This window comes from Mytilus californianus, unplaced genomic scaffold, assembly GCF_021869535.1.
Source record: "Mytilus californianus isolate M0D057914Y unplaced genomic scaffold, xbMytCali1.0.p SCAF_7, whole genome shotgun sequence".
In the NCBI taxonomy this organism is placed as follows: Eukaryota; Metazoa; Mollusca; class Bivalvia; order Mytilida; family Mytilidae; genus Mytilus; species Mytilus californianus.
In genome coordinates this window covers 107,982,713-107,995,513 of record NW_026262723.1, presented here as the reverse complement: position 1 = coordinate 107,995,513, position 12,801 = coordinate 107,982,713, and the positions used below count along the sequence as shown (strand labels likewise).

Below are 12,801 nucleotides of genomic sequence, written 5' to 3'. Positions count from 1 at the left end.
CCATAGAGTCTTATGATAGACAATCACATTTAGTAACCATTTCTAAGCTTAAGGCAACCCCTGAACATTTAAAGCTCATTTCTAAAAGAAGGTTACTGATAAAACTATACAAAAACCGTAAAATATCCTTTCAAGTCGGCATCCTATAAGTGTTCAACTACTATCGTTTCAGTGCTTTTAACTAGTACCCTTACTACAGTTAAAAAAATCATAATTATTACCAATTGTAGGATAGCAAATGAAAATATGGCAATTCAATATTTTTAGATTGTAAAAATCTTTTTATATATTAAAGATAATACCTGCTTTTGATGATCTCTGAATTAGGTTAACAGGTGATAAGATTACTAAGAACATTAACAATACAAATTTTACTGCACCAGATGAAGTTCCAAATGTTCTCCCCGACAACATCTATGAACGTTTCAACATTTCATTTTACAAACAGGTTGTAGAGAATTTCTAAGGGCAGCAATTGCTCCACTTAATATCAGACTTGATCCTTTATTGTTATGAATCACGGTTTAATGGCAAAACCCACTAATGATCAATCTAAATACCAATATATATAAATATATGATCTATTTTTAGAAGCATACAATCACTGTAAATTAATATGTGTATATATGTCTATATACATATTAATTTACAGTGATTGTATGCTTCTAAAAATAGATTAGCATCCTGTAATTATACTGAAGAGTTGAGTAGATGATCATTTCTGTACACTAAAAGAATACTTCGTGTATTGTATCAGATATCCTTGTTTAATTTCTACGAGAAGGTAACACCTCCCGAAACGAAAGCTGATTTTTATCAGCTATAGTTATAGGAGGGGATAAGGTGTCTTCGCAATGCTAGGCGGTGTTGTCGTAGAAGTTAGAAATAAAAAGTACAGGTTCAAGCCACGCTCGGGGAGGAAGTAAATAAACAGATCTACTCTAACATCGTTAGGTTGATTTTCTAGGCACTACATCAGCCCAACAATGTTAGATCTGTAAATTTGCTTTCGCAAATTTTTTGTTCTTCCCTCGCCGGGATTTGAACTCATGCTACTGAGATATCGAGACACCAAATCGCCTGCACTGTATCCGACGCGCTAGACCACTCGACCACCTAGGCCTCACAATAATAAAGCTTTCGGTGGCCGGGTTTTACCTTTCCTCGTCAAGTTCAATCTAGCGTCTTAATACATATATATATATATATAGATATATATAGATATATAAGGCATGAAGATGGAATTGTTACAGATCAGCTGAAATATCTATTGTAAAGGATCCTACAAATTAATGCAAGATACAGTCACAGAAATAATTATATTTATAAGTACGTCGGAACCAGTAACAACTCTACAACAGATTTATCCATCGGATCACCAGCAGTGATGGTGATACATGGCTGTGTACATTCTGTATATACAATTCGTCTAAACATCAGCCCAACAATGTTAGGTCTGTAAATTTGCTTTCGCAAATTTTTAGTTCTTCCCTCATCGGGATTCGAACTCATGCTACTGAGATATCGTGACACCAAATCGCCTGCACTGTATCCGACGCGCTATATAAATAAGTCTAAATTGAAACAACGTTTAAACCTATGATTGCGTTGGATAAAAACCGCAATTTTTAAAAGTGTGCATGCAAAACAAATTTCTTCGTAGAGGGGTCTAAATACAGCACAAACAACATTTTCCAAAAGACCAAAAATGTTGAAAGGTATATTTAAACAAAACGCATTTGACTAACAGGTCGAACAACGGATATTCTTAAACCCTGCTGACTGCCATTGGCGATTGCCAAATAAACGGACCACAAGATGTAACAAAATGGATCTTTAATATTAATTTAACACCAAACAGAAAACAATAAACTTGCGGAAAAAATGGTATACCGCAAACATGAGGTGCAAAAAAATTTGTACACCATATCCGGATTTCGACAATTAATGTCTCTTCAGTGGTGTTAGGGATCGAAACGGTATTTGGAAGGTCATATAATTTACCTCAATTTAGGATAGACTCTTGAGTTTTGAAGAGTCGAAATAGGATGAACGGATCATATAAACCCGAAGGCAAATATAATACAAGCCCAAACGAAAAATATAAATAAGTCTAAATTGAAAACAACGTTCAAACCTATGATTGCGTTGGATAAAAACCGCAATTTTTATACGTGTGTATGCAAAACAAATTTCTTCGTAAAGGGGTCTAAATACAGCACAAACAACATTTTCCAAAAGACCAAAAAAGTGAAAAAGTATATTTAAACAAAACGCATTATATATATATATATATATATATAAAACGTCTAGATATTAGTGAACGATCTTTTTTACGAGGGCGCTGGGTCGTTATGAGAAACGATTCTGTACACAATAAATATATTATATATACGCATGATAAAGTGTACAAAACAACACAAATACTAAAATAAGGAAACAATAGATATAAGTATCTATAAATATTTCGGATAACAGATATCCTTCATCAGTATTATTATGATGATGTAAAATAAATCATTTCAATCTATTCCAATAAAACTTAAACAATCTTTACAGTTATACAATTAAAAACCGAACACTGCTTGTATAGTTCTATAATTTCAAAAATGACGTAGGTTAAGTATTTACAACAGAGACTGCATAGATGTGCTTCTATATATACATATATATATATATTCAACAACACGTTCTTTTACATTGAGGATATTGTTCCTTTAAAATCTATTGAATTCTCTACTGCGGAAATTAATCCAAAGGAACTTATTTTTAACGTCTGTGAAATTTTCGAAGAGATTTTTTTCAACTTGGAACTCTTGGTTTAATAGCTTTTTGTCAGCAGCAACCCTTTATCAAGGAAATCATGATAGGAAATGCAAGCCCTGGAATATCGTAGTTTTATTTTAGTTTATAACGATTTTATTTGCTCAAAAATACAAATAGGATCTGACACAAATTTAACCAACTTATGAAATCTTCTCCTTTACATAATATTATTACAATTGCCATTTCAGTAGATCTCTCTTTTAAAAGTAATATTGAAATGGGGCATTTGCAGAGTCTGATGAAAAAGCCTAACACTATTAACAAGAACAAGAATAGAAAATTGAGAAAAAAATAAAAATATTAATGAAATGAAATAAAAAAAAAAAAAATTAAAAAAAATTAAATAAAATTAAAATAGATAATAATAAATAAATAATTTCAATGAAATTCTGTGGCCACGGTGATTTTGTTTATTCATACTTTATTTGATTATACTATGAGGAATTTTTGATTTTATTTTATAAATTTAAAGACTTCTTTCAAGATTTCACAGCTTTCCTCGTATGTAAAAGTTTGGCTACCTTCAGTGAGCAACTATAGATTGGTTTCACTTGAAAACGATGAATGTTGGTTAATAGATCGTTCCTTATATCGATGTATTTATTGCAATTAAATATGGAGCAGAATATGGACTCTGTATTATATTTGATTCAAATAGGTCGTTATTTAGAAATGAGGCTGAACATCGCAGCTGTGTTAAAATTACACTCAATTTCCGCCGACCGTACATAAAATGCTTAGGTACAGTCTTTGCTTCGTATGTATTATTCAACAAAGAGCGTTTAAACTTAGATAGGGTATCAAGTGTACAGGTAGAATTATCAAGTTTGCTCCATTCTCTTATGGACGAGAGAAGAAATGCAGAATTTGTTGAGGAGAGTTAACAAAAGGGGGCTATTAAGTCATTGTCATTACGCAGTGGATAAACAGTTGTACTTTGCATAGTTGGGGGAATTAAATCAAATTAATATTGTGGAGCGAGACCATTGTATATTTTATAAAATAATTTGAGTTTTCTTCTGTACCTCCTATTGGGTAGGAGTTCCCAGCCAATCTCTAAATATATATATTCGGTGTTAGTAAAGATTGTTACGATCCTCGCAGCTTGCAGTTGAAGTATCAACTAGGAGATATATACTCCATATACAGGACTGCTGGAATGTTGCTATTAATTTCATGCGTCTAAGGTATTCACATGGACTATCAAACTAAATCAAAACCGGAAGTTACATAAACTAAACCTTCAAACAACACAAACTTATATTAAAACCGATGGTAATATAAACTAAAGCTGTTTAAAATACAATCTCACATCAAAATCGCAAGCAAAATTTATATGGCCCGGAGTGAGCATTGATGGAATAAAGGTTGGTTTTAGTCTTTATACTGTGGCCCTGAAATACAATAAAAAACGCTTCTATTGCGGTTTTCATTTTTTTGTGATTTTTCAAAAATATAATGATCATACGATTTCTGCTCCAAATAAATTCTCAGGTTAAACCATCCGTGGAAATGTATGTTATATATCCTTCAATCCTCAGAATTCCATAGTATAAAATACTGAAATTAATTTGAACAAATCCGGACCACAAAACTCGGATTCGTTTTATTTGTAGTAATAGTTATTTACGAATGGTTTTCATTTCTTGTAACTGAAAATGGGAGAGGGCCAACGCCTTGGCAGTATGAAAGAATACATTTGAAAAGTTTATTATTTATCTATAGATACTTTAGTGATACAGTGTTCATTCTAATGTCATATGATTGAATAATAAAAGAAAATGAATCCTTAAATAGTATCAATAATTCTAAATCCATACAGACGAGCTTTCTCCAAATTACTAACGTTACTATCGTCGCTGTTACAGCAATACTCGACCCAACTTTGCAGAAATAGATTAGCTTCTATGCAACTCGGTTTAACTTGAGGATATGCGTTAAAATACTTCTCATCAAAGGTAACCAATCCCATTGCCCTCAGTGCCTCTACAAACTCATCTTTGGATATCATATTATCTTTGTTAACATCTGTGATCGATACCAGTACAGACATATAGTTTTCTCAAATTCTTTACCATCTCTGTTATATTCCCCTGTCATCTTATTAACGAAACTATCCTCTGTCATCTTCTCTTCTCCTTTCAGGAAAAAATCTCGAAACCAATCTAAATATTTTGTCTTGTAGTCTTTAGCCTGTTCACCCTGCATGTTGTTGCTTTCAATAAATCTATCTCTGAAACAGTCAAAGCAATAAAGGTAATAACAAGATTTATCACACATTTTGTACTAATATGTACGTTTTTGCCTGGCCAATAATAGCCGGAAGTCAAGGTTGGTTATTTGCCCTCGGGGCCAATATCGATATTAGCCCTCGAAATCCATATCGAGCCCCCGAATTTGAAATCTGGTAACCTGTCAATCAAAAACTATTTGTAAACAAGATGTCATCTGAAGCAGCTAGACGATCAGGAGAGGTTTCTCCCAGTATCAAATGACGATGCAAGTAAATTCAAACAAGAAATGAAAAATGAAAACACAATGAAAAAAACAATGAAGTCTGTAAAACAATAGAAAGTTATGAATCTGCTGTAGCAGAAAGAATGTAAAAATCAACAGTTGAAATAGTTATTTGTCCGCCATTACTGAATATCACAAAAGATCCCGTAAAATTTTGACGTCATAATAGAAAATATAGGACGCCACAATGGAAAAGTGATTGTTGTATGACATCGAAAGTTCAAGCGGAACAGATTCTCGGGTCAAGCGGAACAGATTTCCAATTAGCGATAAGGTGTATTCTTCCTCAGCATTAATCGGAAATGTAACACTTAATATTTATAACCCTGAGAAATAATATGTTTATTGTTAATTATTTGTTAAACTTTTCACAAAACTTTGTTTACTCACTGTGATACGAATTTTGTTAACTCACTGTGATACATTTATTTGATTTTTTTTATTCAAATGATTTTTGAATTTTTGTTGAAAAAAAATATTAAACATAATTTGATATATGCTTTCTTTTTTCTCCAGCTTGAAAATTTGTGATAAATAGATTATTACATGTCATTTTCCATATTGGTCGTGGTATCAGCCCACGACCCATATCAAGCCTTCGGGTTAAAGCCCTCTGGCCTGATATGGGAGTCTAGGGCTGATACCAAGGCCAATATGGAAAATGTCATGTAATAATCTATAAATACTTATATATACCAATATGGGTTATCCCCTCTTCCCCATATATCGTTTTATTTCACAGTTGATATGTAACGCAGGTGCATGTTCACATTATTAAGGCTTTGTTAACAGGGGTGTAATCGTAATACAGAAGAATCCTACATAAGTGCTTTATGGAATAATTACATGAATCGATAAAACACCAGTTAGAGCTATTGATAAAAGTCAGCATCACAACCAGTTCACCTAAACGAAGAATCTATCAAGTCATCTTATCTCCAAACTTACCAATTGTGTTCTATTTCCTATTATGACAGTTTGGTGTTTTTAAAAAAAGATCATTGGAAAATACCAAGACCTTGTTGATAAATATTCCGTTTCAACTTCACAAATAATACATGATGGTCTTGAAGTATAGATACTAGGTACTGACGTTGTTTATCATCTTAATTACGTGTAAAAATTCCCCTTTTCTGTCCTTGCATATTCTTTACCTTGACTGTTTATCCATTTTTTTATTATATACTTATGACGAGGATCGGTACTTATACATCCCGCAATTGTGTTATTGTGCTATGACCAATTTTGAGTTCTTGTCTTTCATTTTTGCTTTTGTACTTTGTCTCTTTTTTATAGTATTTAAGATTATATTACAATGTTGACTGCTGTACCCCATTTTTTTGACGTTTTTACCATTGTCAATATAATGGAATTCTTTGCGACTGTCATTCAAGTGAGAGGTTTAGCTAGCTATAAAACCAGGTTTTATCCACCATTTTCTACATAAGGAAATGCCCGTACTTAGTCCGGAATATGACAGTTGTTTTTCATTCGTTAGATAAAAAGTAAAATAACAAAAATACCGAACTCCGAGGAAAATTCAGAACGAAAAGTCCCTAGTCAAATGGCAAAATCAAAAGCTCAAACACATCAAACGAATGGATAGCAACTGTCATATTCCTGACTTGGTAGAGGCATTTTCTTATGTAGAAAATGGTGGATTAAACGCGGTTTTATAGCAAGCTAAACCTCTAATTTGTATGACAGTCGCATACAATTCCTTTATAATGACAACAATGTGTGAACAAAACAAACAGACATAATAGGTAAAACTGTCAAAAATAGGTAGATGTGTTTGAGCTTTTGATTTTGCCATTTTATATAGAGGACTTTCCGTTTTGAAATTCCCTTGGAGTTCGATATTTTACTTTTTGACTGAGTAAACATAAAAATAAGATGATGTGGTATAATTGCTAATGAGACAACTCTCCACCAAATGCAAGGAAATTAACAACTATAGGTCACCGTACGGCCTGTAACATGAGCAAAAACCATACCGCTAAGTCAGCTTGAGAAGGCCCCGAAAATATTCAAACGTGAAAACTAACGGCTTAACGTATGTACAAAATAATGAACGAAAAACTGATATGGTACACAGAAACAAACGACAACCACTGAATTACAGGCTCCTGACATAGGACAGGCACATACATAATGTGGCGGGTTAAACATTTTAGCGGGCGCCAAACCCCCCTACTAACCTGGGACAGTGGTGTAAAAGTATAACATAAAAACAATTCATAAAAATCAGCTGAAAAGGCTAAACTCATCAGATGGATACACACAGGAATACCTATGAAAAAAAACAAAAACAAAAAGTGGACGTTGCAGGGAACTTATACATCCCCAAAACAAAAAAAGACATTTAGCACAGACCCGAGAGTACTCGCAGTTACTGACAACTAGTTCAAAGCCAAATAACATCTATTAAAATAATCATGCATTTAAGACTTAAATATCAATCAGTACACATCCAACATGCAATGGATTTAGTCAAAAGACGTCATTAACAGTCAGAGAAAAAAAAATCACCTTGTGCAATGCCAAGATACAGGTATTGATAGATTGTAAAGCCATGGATGTGCATATGTATATAAAAATTATATTTAGTTTGATTTTAATTTACTGATAACAAAATCAATATTAATACTAATAGAAACAAATTCAAAGATCTAATTATAGTGTTGAATTGGTAACCTTTTAGAATAACTTTATTTAAAGGATCGATAAGTTTACCAGTATTGTATCTAATTGTCCGGGCACGGAAATCAACATCTCCATAAAAATTAGGATGTGCTATCCCGTTTGAAATAAGTTTTCTATAGGTACATCCAAACTTCAAAACCAAATCTTTATATCATTTATTTCTTTGGAAAAATTAAGGAAAGGTATTAAGAAATTGAATGACGTATTGTTGGCTATGCATGCATTGCACTAGACCTTCAGCCAATCGACGGACGCGGTATGGAACCGTTCAGGATAATCCCTCATTTGTATATTTTAAAAAAAAATGGGTGGACGAGATGCTCTTCTTGAGAATAAACGAAAGATGATTTCATTACCCTGATAACCATTATACGGATTAAAAGTTATTTTGAAGTTAATATTTTTATTAAAAAACCCCTATTAAAACGATTGTTTATGCATATACAAACAAGAAAAGGACAAAAAAGAAAACAATACAGGTCATACATCAATGCTGGTATCTACAGATCTACGAAATGTCGCTAGCGAGTAGAGTCACCGACATCGTATTGGTCACCAATCGTGATGCTGAAAAATCAATTTATCAAACTCAAACAATATCTTGTCAATCAAAAATTCCAGCGTTTTGATAGTATCGTCTTCGGTGTATTTGTTGTAGGAATCACTGTGATTCTTCATCAAGTTTACCTATAAAAAGGCATTGGTATCAACGTTTCCAATTTTTGTAGAAAAAAAACTCTGTTTTCAATTGAGCATCTGAAATAGTAGTGTAAAAAGCTTAGAATAATCGAAGGTTTTGCTATTATTGCATAATTGTAAAGATTGGGATTGGGATTGAAGATTTTGGAGTAGATCTTTCGAATAAAAAAAAAGTACATATTTGAACGCCACTTCTGGTTGAATAAACCTCATCATAATGTTTTTATTGCAATATTTTACTGTAGAGGGCATGGTGGTAAGAACTTCAGAAGTATATTTAATCAAACATCTTGAAGACCCACCTGTATATTGTTTTGTATGATTTCTGTAAATTTAAATATCCAGCATAAATATTTTTATCGTTCTTTTTTTATGATACTACCAAAAAAGAGAAAGGGACGTATTTTCTACAATCTCCTTTTTTGTGAAAGAAGTAGGGTATATGTGGAATTCTCTGTTTTGCTGTATATTCCAAGTTCTTGAGTGAGACATTTCAAATAATGGTTTTTGCATTTTAAACAATATTGCTAAAGGCTTTTCTGCTGGAAAAACAATATATGTTTTAAGAAGGGAGGACAAATCATCAATAATCAGGCTTCTTGAAAGATTCAGAAAGCCTTGTAAAAGTCAATCAATACTATGAAGAAAAACCGCACAAAAACGGCAAAATTGTCTTTGTTGAACGTTAGCTATAAGAGCAAACAGGCGCAAATACATGTTGAAAAATGCAGAAATTAGTCAACGCCGCTGGAAGTTCACTGCCTTTAGCCTTTTCAATTATATAATTGTAAATACAACCTAGGCTTCAACTGAACATTTTATTAAATAAGATTTATGACGTTATAACACATTGCACCCATTACAATTTATTAAGTTTTATTTTACGTTACATGTAATGTTAAAATTCGTAAAACACGCACACATATAAAAATCACAACCTTAAAATAAGTAAATTTTCTTTTAAGTGTGTATATTTTCAAATGTGACGTCACTTTGTGCGTTGAGGCTTTGGCTAACTCGGCTGTGTATTTTTATGTGTTGGATTAAGTTGTTTTATGTAATGTATCCGTTTTTATTCTGTAGTTAGTCCCCACTTCGGTTTTATCATGTATATCTATTATATAGTCATTTTATAAAATTTACTGTTTCCAAAATTACAAATTATTCTAAATAATAAGGATGTTCTTGTCCCAGGCAGAAAACCCTGGCCGTGTTAGGCGCAACGTTTTGGAAGTTTAGGTCCTCGGTGCTCTTCAGCTTTGTACTTGTTTTGGCTTTCAACTTTTTTCACCTGAGCGTCACTGGTTGGTCTTGTGTGGACGAGACGCACGTCTGGCGTATTGAATTTTAAGCCTAGTACCATTTGTTAGCTATTATTCGTGTGTTTCTTTGTCCTTTATGTTCTCCCATTTATTTGTATTGTGGTCCTGTCATGTGATGTTGTCGTTTTGGTGTTGTGTTTGACGTTGCCATAAAAGCGGGAGGTTTGGCATGCCACAAAACCAGGTTCAACCCACCATTTGTTTTCTTAAAATCTCCTGTACCAAGTCAGGAAAGTGGCCATTGCTATATTATAGTTCGTTTCTGTGTGTGTTACATTTTAATGTTGTGATTTTGTTGTGTCGTTGTTCTCCTCTTATATTTGATGCGTTTCCCTCAGTTTTAGTTTGTAACCCGGATTTGTTTTTATCTCTATCGATTTATGAGTTTCGAACAGCGGTATACTACTGTTGCCTTTATTTGAAAATCATTTGGAGTTTATGCATTTGAATGACCTGCTTAGCACACAACCTTCTAAGATTTCTCAATTTCATTTGATCAGTTATATTTTTTTTCAGTTCAGATATAATAAAAAGCAATTAACTTACGCTTTATCAAGAAAAGAAAACACCATTTAACACCCTCACTGTTTAACCGGCAACTATCTCACAATGTATCAAGGAAAGAGAAAATACCAGAAAATAAACTTAAAATTTATTTAGGTAAGAGAGAATAACAGGCAACAAATGCTTGTAGCATAACCTTAACCGATATAAGATGCCAACAATTTGATAGTTTGTCACCTTTTGGTAGCGTTAGAATGTTATTTCATTACATTTACAAACAATTTGAAACCACATTTGTACATAGGATTACGCTTAATATACATACGAAAACAAAATGGCATCAGAAATTGTTAACACGTTGTCTTTGTTTAGGTCAAAAGTTTTATACAGTCTTGTCCATTTCTTTATTAGAAAAGTGTTCGCCATTCTAGGTAAGATAAAAGTTTAGTATCTAAAATTTGTGAGCATAACATTTTAGAGCTAACATATGCTAGTAATTGTATAACACTTTACTGCAAGATTGGAAATGTTTTACTCTATGGGAAATAATTGTGTCCATCTAATTGCAAATATTTTTTTACTTGTGAATTGCAATTTATCACGAAGTCCGAAAGGAGAAAGACCAGGTGCGTTGACAGGGTTAGCGTCTCCTACTATGCATGCATCATCCACCGTGCAAATTCATACTCAGTCAAAATGTCACAATCTGGATAGGACACACAAAATGTTACTTTTAGTTTGTCTGTATAGTTTGTTCTTAGAATTGCACAAACACGTGTTTTCCTGTACCTTTTTACATTGCCAAATCAAATTGTCTATTAAGTATATTAACTAATATAAACTGCATGACGCTAGGATGACTGATCAACAGTTTAAGAAGTTTTAGCTTGCTTTAAGTAAGTGCGTCAATTCTTTCAAACTATTTTTATTTGTTAATCATGTTGTGTAATTTATTATACAGCTTTTAAGTGTAAAGTGCTTTACATAAAATTGAGAATTGAAATGGGGAATATGTCAAAGAGACAACAACCCCACCAAAGAGCAGATAACAGCCGAAGGCCACCAATGGGTCTTCAACACAGCGAGAAAATCCCGCACCCGGAGGTGGTCATCAGCTGGCCCCTAAATAAAATTGTGTACTAGTTCAGTGAAAATGGACGCCACACTAAACTCCAAAACATATAAATGAACTAAAATTAAAAAACATACAAGACTACCAAAGGCCAGAGGCTCCTGACTTGGGACAGGCGCAAAAATGCGGCGGGGTTAAACATTTTTTGTGAGATCTCAACCATTCCCCTATACCTCTAGCCAATGTAGAATAAAGAAACACATAGCAATACGCACAGTAAAACTGAATTTAAAGGAAGTCCGAGTCCGATGTCAGAATAGGTAACAAAAGAAACTAAGCAAAATGACAATGATACATAAATTAACAAAGGACTACTAGCAGTTACTGACTTGCCATCTCCAGACCTCAATTAAACTGATTGAAAGATTATGTCTTCATCATATGAAAATCAAGTACAATACCTCCCGTTAGGAGATTACTATCATACCATCATAAAATATATGAGAAGAACATAACCCGTATCATGCCAACAACTGGTTTTGGAATAAATGTGTTTATTTCCGATGCAAAGACCCTATGAGTGAATCAATATTAATACCAAAATATGCAATCCTTAATGACCTGACAACAGTATCGTAACTATATCCCTTCCTAATAAGTCTGTTTAAAGGTTTGGTAAGCTTTTGAGGTGAATGCCGACATTTTTATGCTTTGTAAAGAATATTACCATAAAAGATTGGATATGAAATACCTGAACGTACAAGATGTCTGCATGTTGATTTATATTTACGAATGATGTCCTTGTACCGTTGATAAAATTTAGTAAATGTTTTGACTAGTTTGTGATATCGAAAACCCTGGTGTAATAATTTTTCAGCAATACAGAGATTTCTTTCGTTGAAATCAAATACGTTGTTACATACACGAGCGATTCGAACAAGTTGAGATATATAAACACCATAAGATGTTGACAAGGGAACGTCACCATCTAAAAATGGATAATTACCAATAGGAAATGAAAAATCATCTCTTTTATCATAAATTTTGGTATTAAGCTTCCCGTTAACGATATAAATATCAAGATTCAGGAAAGGACAATGTTCATTGTTAGTAATAGCTTTATTTAAAGTCAGTTCGGCAGGATAAATCTCTTTA

The 12,801-nt window shown here is 33.0% G+C and overlaps 1 protein-coding gene across 3 annotated transcripts in view; it reads right to left on the bottom strand.

Moving 5' to 3' along the window:
* The window catches only part of LOC127707906 (sarcoplasmic calcium-binding protein-like), a 48,878-nt gene that overhangs the window by 34,205 nt on the left and 1,872 nt on the right, over positions 1 to 12,801 (bottom strand). The window contains exons 2-3 of one of the 3 annotated variants that reach the window (XR_007985079.1): positions 10,900 to 11,001; positions 4,521 to 5,059 (exon numbers count right to left, since the gene is read on the bottom strand). The exons of 1 other annotated variant lie outside the window; for it this stretch is intronic. The gene's annotated coding sequence lies outside the window, so the exon portion shown is untranslated. Of the gene's footprint in view, positions 1 to 4,520; positions 5,060 to 10,899; positions 11,002 to 12,801 lie in introns of those variants that run through there. One more of the 3 variants, XR_007985082.1, reaches the window with a different exon arrangement.